Genomic DNA, 8,319 nt, shown 5'->3' on the forward strand with positions numbered 1-8,319 from the left:
TGAACGGTACGGTAAAAAAAAGGGAACGGCAAACGGACGAAAACGAACGGTACGAGTATTAAACGTGTAGTTTTCAAAAAAACGAAACCAAAAAAACGGTAGTATACTTATGCAATTTGAGAGATTATTACCTGTATACATGCATCTAATATTCCAAAAGCTCTAGGAGTCCCAAGATAAAATAGCCCAATGGGCTACAAGAAAATGAGATGTTGTTAGCTTTAGCTTTTCCTTACTCATTGAGCTATAAGAAGATGAGATTTTTTTCCTATAAATAGTATGGAAGTTAAAAACCAAAAACCAAGTACCATATTGTCTTCACTCTTCACTTTTACTAATAAATTTTTTTAAAAAAAAATTAATTAATTTTTTTAATAAAATTCCTATTTTACCCTTAAAAAACGGATACGCGTTTAAAACGGCCATTTAAAACGCGTTTAAAACAGATTCTTTTGCCGTTTTCCTTTTTTCCATATTGTATAATAGCATACGGGAAAACGCGTTTTAAACGAAAAAAAACGCAAACGCGTTTTAAACGCGTTTTAAACGCGTTTTAACTAACAGTGGGCATGATAAGATCAGTTACTTCTCCCACTGATATAGATGTATCTTTGAAAATCCTGTTATGGTGTCTTCAGCTTTGGCAAATGCTGCATTGCATTGAAATTATATTCTTAACTAAATTTTGTTGCTCTGCTCTCAAAAACACACTTACTTTTTTCTTAGTTGATTTGCCTTTGAAGCTTGTGCTTGGTAACATCTTGTAATGTTTATCGCATGGTACATAGGTACTACAAATGTGCTTATAGAGAGTATTTCCTGACAAGAGAGGAAAGTGAAGGTAAGCAGATATCTACAAGCTATGTGTCAGATTATCATCGGTTTGGATGGTTGCTGTTCTTGGCACTCCGTACCCATGCTTTCAGCCGGTTCATGGACCTTGTGACTTGTACAAATGGATTGGTTGCTATATTGGTCAGTTACTTTCTTGCATTGCACATCATTAATCACTGGAACCTATAAAAGTTCTCCACAGGTTCTTCCATATCCTTCTTAATTTTAGTAGAGATCTTTCTCACCTCTTTTATTGGGGTTTGGGGTGGGGGGAGGGCACTTAACTGATCTTTTAACTTTAAGTTAAAGAAGGCTAGTCTGTAATATCTGAGGAAAATTTGTGACAGGCTATCTTGATTCTTCACATACCTGTATGCTTGAGGAATTTCTCTATCGATGATTGCCCTCGATTTGGTAATTACTTCAAAATATGCATGAAATTTTGGCAGTTTCTATTTGAAATATGTTCCTCCCTCCTTCACAACCTTTCTCATGGTCTATTTTAAGTTGTGTACAGTTGCTTACTTTAAATATTTGGTGCAGTTAGGAAAGTAAACAAACGTGTGGACCTTCTTGCATCTCTTTGCGACATTTATGATACCTCAGAAGATGAGTTGAGGAGAACAATGGACAAGGCCAATAATTTAATAGTGGACATTTTGAAGAAAAACACCCGTATGGCATCAGAATGTAAATCTGAGAATCTAGCAAATATTGATACAGGTCATTCTGTACTATTCTTTTTAATAATTGATTATTTCATTAAGGGATGTTAGAACTTCTTTGCCTCTTGCTCAAGCTCTTACCTTCCTGAATGCACAGATGGATTGACCTATTTTGAAGATCTAATCGAGGAATCTTCTCTGACATCAAGTGTAATCGTTCTAGAGAAAGATTATGATGATGCTATCCGTAATAAGGGTGAACTAGATGAGAGGATGTTTGTTAACCGTGATGACAGTTTACTGGTTACAGGGAGCTTGTCAGGGGGTGCAGTGAATCTCTGTGGTTTCAAGGTGCGTTTTGCAAAGAAATGCATTATTACTTCACAATATTTTCAATTTAGTTAACCAAGCTACTGTCTAATTTATGCAGCGAAAGTTTGATTCTATGACATCGCCAACAAAGACTATAACTAGTACACTTTCTCCTCTACGCTCTGCTTCTGCATCATCTGCAGATGGTAGTAATCTTGATGTTTTGAAGATGGCACCTACACCAGTAAGCACAGCAATGACAACTGCAAAGTGGCTCAGAACCGTCATTTCTCCACTTCCTTCGACTCCCTCAGCTGAACTGCAGCGCTTTCTTTCATCCTGTGTTAGGGATGTAACTAATGATGTAACACGGCGGGCCTACTTAATATTGGAGGCCATTTTCCCAAGTAGTTCTCTGGCAGAACGACCTGGAACTGGAAGTCTTCCAAGTGCCAATATGATGGACAGCATTTGGGCACAGCAGAGAAGAATGGAAGCTTTGAAGTTATACTAAAGGGTTTTGGAAGCTATGTGTACTGCAGAATCTCAATTATTGCTTGCTTCAAACTTAACCTCTTTGTTAACCAATGAGAGGTTTCATAGATGCATGCTCGGCAGAATTGGTTTGAGCTACACACAAGACAGTTACCATGTTGTTTCCCGCAGTCTTGGAGAGTACTGGCATTACAGCTTTTGATTTGAGCAAAGTGATTGAGAGTTTCATCAGACATGAGGAGTCTCTTCCGTGAGAGTTGAGGCGACATCTTAACTCTTTGGAAGAGAGACTGTTAGAGAGCATGGTGTGGGAGAAGGGTTCCTCAATGTACAATTCTCTGACTGTTGCAAGACCAGCCCTTTCTGCAGAAATAAACCGAATGAGGTTATTAGCAGAACCCATGCCATCATTGGATGCAATTGCTATGCTCAATAATATCTCCTGTGGAGGTTTGCCCCCTCTGCCTTCTTTGCAGAAGCGTGAAGCTTCATCAGGTAACTATTCATTTTGTTTGTCATATAAAGATCCTGTTATCTGTCCCTAAGTGCGTGCATATTTTTCTTTGAATTAGCAAGTCTTCTCTTAGATCTTTGTAGGTTATCACCGTAAAATCATGAATGGATTTTTTTTTAATGTTTCTCTCTGTTGCATTCCACACTGGCAGCGTCCAAAATAAAGAATAGGTTGATGCAATAGCTCGGATGTTATTTTCTAAATTAACTTCCACAGGTCAGAGTGGGGACATCCAGTCTCCAAAAAGAGATTGTAGTGAATATCGTAATATTTTGGTACAACAGAATTCCTTCACATTGCCTGTTAAGGAGCATCTCCTGGCCTTCAATGGTCTGAAATCGAAGTTACCACCACCTCTACAGTGTGCTTTTGCTAGGTAAGAGTTTCATACTTTCATATAGAAGTCTGAAACTAATATATCTTTTATTTTTGGTAAGTCTTTTTACCTCATGGGTATTTTGCATTTGGAATTTAATTACAGTCCGACTCGGCCAAACCCAGGAGGAGGGGAGGCGTGTGCTGAGACAGGGATCAATGTTTTCTTTAGTAAGGTAATTATTTAAAAGAAACTGTTGTAGATGACTCTTGTAACTCATTTCTTTCATAGAAAAACATGAGCTTTTATTGCAAAGAAAGCAAAAAAAGATTTGACTTTTATAACTCTTGACACCTTAGGTATTATATGGTTGTTTGTTAAGTACGGTTTAGATATGCTGTTGTGGGAGGCGTAGTAGCATTTGACTTTCCAGAAATGTACAGCGTAAACCATATTAGCACTCTTTTTCATTAATAGATATAATTTACTTAGAAAACATAAAAATGAATAATTTATTCAAGGTCAAAATAGTCTAGATGGTGTATTCGAAAATTTTATTCGTTGCCCAAAAAAATTTGTTACAATGATCCCGACTATGAGATGGGTGGTAATGGAATTCTAACTACTTTCCCCTTTTGGTAATGCATTTTTTATTCACCCAGAGGAAAAAAAAAGAGTGCCTTAATGGCTGGTTACAAAAGTAAATATAAACTCTCCAAATATGACTCATAACATGACTAGAAATAGTCTACACCAACTGGTGATCGAACTGGCTACTTAATTGACCAACAAAAAAAAAACTTAAGACAACTCCTAAACTAACTCAAGAACCTCCAGTTGTGTTTGGAGTCCTAAACCAACTAAGATTTGATATAATGAAAGAAAATCAACTCATGACATGACTGGACTATAGATTCCTAATGCAGCCTGAACTAGGACATATAAACATTATCAAGATAGGAAAAGAAACTAAAAACGTAACAACAATTAAATAGAACTCCACAGTAAAGTAGGAATAGGATTCCCAGTGATACTAGGATTCTTAGAGAATCTAGGAATTCTGAAATTCTTCCTGAAATCACTAGTTCTTCTTCTCTTGGCACTGCTGCTACTGTCCAAACACTCCTATCAAAATCAGGAAACTAAATTCTAACAGAAAGCAGAGTTCTGTAGGCAGAATATCAGATTCAAAAGAGTTCAAAAATTTAGATTTCAGAATTGATCTAACAGAGAATAAGAACCAACATAATAATCTGAAATCAGTCTTAGAAGACCAGTTCAGAAAATAGGGATTTGAAGTAGTGTACTTGGAGGAGGACTTCTGAAATTGACTAGAAAGTTGAGATCAGTCTAATGATGTTATAACAGAACTTAGAATCAAAATATCAAATCAGAAAATTGAGAATTGAAGAATTGGTATTCAAGTAAGAAAACCGGAAATCAATTGGATTTTGAAAACTGGAACAACGTTGAAACTAAAACACAAGACCAGTAATCCGATGGCAGTAGTCTTGAGAATAATGAAAAATAATTGAGCAGATCAAGTAATAAACAAGAACTAACAGAAACTGAAGAATATTAAATCCCAGGAATAGGAAAAGAATCAGAAGCTGATCTGAATCGATTGGAGAGGAAGGTAGAGAATCGAAGCAGGATATAATGAGGAATCCCACCTGAAACCCAGCCTGTAATTCCGCAACGTCTTCTACTGATTCCAACAGCAGAGTATGCTCTGAATCTTGTAGAACTAAATTGCTAAAACCAATTTCCACTCAGTTGTGGGGAGGGTGTAGCCCAGTACAGGCTTTTATAAAGTCATTACAACAAAGCCTTATCCCGACTTAATGGGGTTGGCTACATGGATCAAAGAAAGGACAAATAAGAGAAAGGGTAAAATTGAAAGGAAGCAAAAGACAAAAAAGGACAAAAACAGTAACAAAGTAGAACACAACTGGATGGGGTCCGCCAACAAGGATCCTAGCCCTCCAATCACCTCTATTCGAGCTCATACTTGGGACAAGGCTTAATTTGAGCATATCTTTCCTCACAACTTCCCCTATGGTCATTTTTGGCCTATCCTTAGCTCTCGTAGATCCCTTTGTCTGGATTAGATCACTCATTACTGGGGCATCCATAGGCCTCTGTTGGACATGTCCATACCACCTCAAATGACTTTCTCGAAGCTTATAATGGATTGGGGCAACTCCCAAATCCACTCAAATATGATAATTCCTTACTTTATCCTTCCTTGTTTTCCCGCACAACCATCTTAAGATCCTCATCTTTGCTACACTTAGCTTGTCTACATGCCGCTTAACTGCCTCGGATCCATACATCATAGCTGGGTGTGTGACTGTTTTGCTTTATCATAGCTTTTATATACTCATTATTGGGCAGAAAAGGGGAATCCTGAAACAAAACATAGACTGGAAATCCTCCCATCGCAAGCTGTGATGCAAGAGGTCTTATATTGTACTAGGACTAGCAAAGGAAAATGAAGTAAAACAGGACTGGAATTATAAGTAATATTCTAGCCTGTTTAAACAACTTAATTATATGAGAAATAAAAGATAGGACTCTAAAATAACCCCACTATTGGTGAAGTTGGTATGAACTACAAATCAGAACAGAACCAGAAAAAGTTCCAAACTAGAACCACAAGCTAAGTTTTGGTCTTCTTTCTGTGATGCTGCAACTGGAACCTTGATTCTGCATCAGGTGTATTTAGGTTCTTGCTTATTGTATTTTCCCATGAAAAATCTGCGAAAGGAGAAGTTTCAATCTACAATTTTTTGGGCAAAAGAAAGTATGCAATGGCCCCAAACATGGGCGCACGACATTATCGCCTCACCCCTTGTGAAACAAAAAATTCCTATTCATGTTGATGCCCCCACGCATGCTCTTATTGTGCTAAGGTCACACGACCAGGCAGCGATCTCTTGCCTAATAGTTAATAATCCCAAAGGAAAACTGTAGATCATACGGATGATCCAAGCAATTGTTTAGAGTTAAGCCTGCCAAGTGCTACATGCCTACATCTGCTGCTATATGCTGTAATATTTTTAGGCCCCGCATATAATTTAGATCTTTTATGCCTACTTTATTTGTTTGGAGGGCTTCCAACTCATAGCCACACTTAAGAATTGGAAACTGCAATTTAATGGATGTTAAATGAAGCATGCTGCCATGTATAGCCAGGATCCCACTTAGACACACTGTTAGCCTGTTACAGATGCAACCATATTTGAGCTGCTAGCATGCACATTTAATGATTATGATGTTTGTACTGCCCTTTTTAAGCTAAAGCACCTGGTCTCAGTATCAGATGTCTCTGAGACAACAGAGGAGCCAAGTAGAACACTGTTGGTGGATATTCTCAGACTTCATTGATTGACCTTGGATCTGTTAATTCATCTTGCCATTGAATACCATCTCTTTTTTATTTGATATTTACGTATTGTGACCTTGAGCTCAGATTGTAAAGTTAGCAGCTGTCAGAATCAATGGTTTGGTTGAAAGATTGCAACTGTCTCAACAAATAAGGGAAAGTGTTTACTGTCTTGTACAACAAATCCTTAATCAACGGACAACACTTTTCTTTAACAGGCACATCGACCAGATAATCCTCTGTAGTCTCTATGGAGTTGCAAAGGTTTGTGCATGGGTACTTGTGTGAGCTTTCTTTTTTGGTTCTTCAAAATTATGCTTCCACTATAATTGGTCTCATTTTTGTGGCTTGCAATTAAACCTGACCTTTAAGGAAATAATTTACAATTATAGGAAGTAACCCCAATGTAAACTTCAAGTTTTTCGCAGTGTGTTTGTCGACTGGTCTTCAACACGCCGTTGTGGGGTATATTTATCGTAAAACTAACCCTAATTATGTTCTTTGGAAACAGAAAATGGAGCAGGATCATGTTGATATTATCCCATTTTATAATGAAGTATTTATTCCGGCTGTAAAGCCTCTGCTGGTGGAGCTTGGTCCTGCTGGTGCGACACCAAAAGCTAACCGAGTCCCTGAAGTTAACAATAATACTGATGGTACATTCTCTTGGATTCTCTGTCAGTTTTAATTTCTATCCGATCCTTCGAATGTCATTCTCCGTACATCAACAAAGTTACACATAAAAAAATGTAAAATAAAGTTCTTAACTGCCCATTTGTTTGCCAAGTAGGTCAATGTCCTGGATCACCTCGGTTAACTCAATTCCCAAGTCTTCCTGATATGTCCCCGAAGAAAGTGTCTGCAGCACATAGTGTCTATGTCTCTCCATTGCGGTCATCGAAGGTATGCTATCGCTTTATTTGGCTACTCTTATGAGTATCTAATAATTCTCTTTACCAGACATCTGTTTGGTTTGTTGGAAGATCTTGCTAAGTTCTTGTTAATATTTTTAGGGAGAAGGATCTACATGCTGCCTGCTTATATTGACATCTTACACACCAAGCCACTAGCTGTATATTTAATAAGAGAAGGGAGCCCACAAATTTACAAAGGAGAGAGGGGAGAGGAGAGAGACTGAGAGGGACAGCGTGTACTTCCCTTTCCTATACTTTTTATCCTGTTGGTTCGATTAAAGTTTAAGGACATGCACCTGTACTACTTTTGCTTAAAGTGTTACAGTAGTTTCCATTTTATGCAGATGCAGCTTGATCGTGTAGTTACTGCAGGCCCAATCCAAAAATTGGTCCTTGTTGCAGTATCGCTTCGGTGGACCAATGCGCCCACCAATTGACGTCATCATTTGTGTTGTTTGTTACTTGGATGGGTCCATAGTGACATAGTCCCCAAGGGTTTCTGAACCCTGAGATTGCATCAGTCCTATTTTAATATGGCGTTTAATTCTTTAGGTGTTAATTGTAATGGGCTGAAGTGTAAGGCTTAAACTGGGGTCTAAAAGAGTACGGAATAGATATTTAATTAGTAGTGGGATCCATTTGGTAATTTAGTTCGTTTTAATTTAGTCATTAAAGAGTCTTATTATGGTTAGTTGTGTGGGGCCCAAGTTTGATGCAAATGCACTGCCTTGGACCGATCCAAACCCATTTGGGTATTCAGACGGAAATCAAACCCATTTGGGTATTCAGACGGAAATTAACCAGGTCCAAGTTTGGCTGGTAGGATTTTTTAGGATTTTTATTTATTTATATTTTGGATTAACTTGCAATAGTAGGAGATA

At 37.8% G+C, this 8,319-nt stretch overlaps 1 pseudogene; it reads left to right on the top strand.

Moving 5' to 3' along the window:
- LOC122063368 overlaps positions 1 to 8,084 on the top strand; it is a 28,019-nt pseudogene extending 19,935 nt beyond the window's left edge.
- Positions 8,085 to 8,319: the final 235 nt, after the last annotated feature.

The sequence above is a fragment of the Macadamia integrifolia genome, unplaced genomic scaffold (genome assembly GCF_013358625.1).
Source record: "Macadamia integrifolia cultivar HAES 741 unplaced genomic scaffold, SCU_Mint_v3 scaffold1303, whole genome shotgun sequence".
NCBI classification, from domain to species: domain Eukaryota; kingdom Viridiplantae; phylum Streptophyta; class Magnoliopsida; order Proteales; family Proteaceae; genus Macadamia; species Macadamia integrifolia.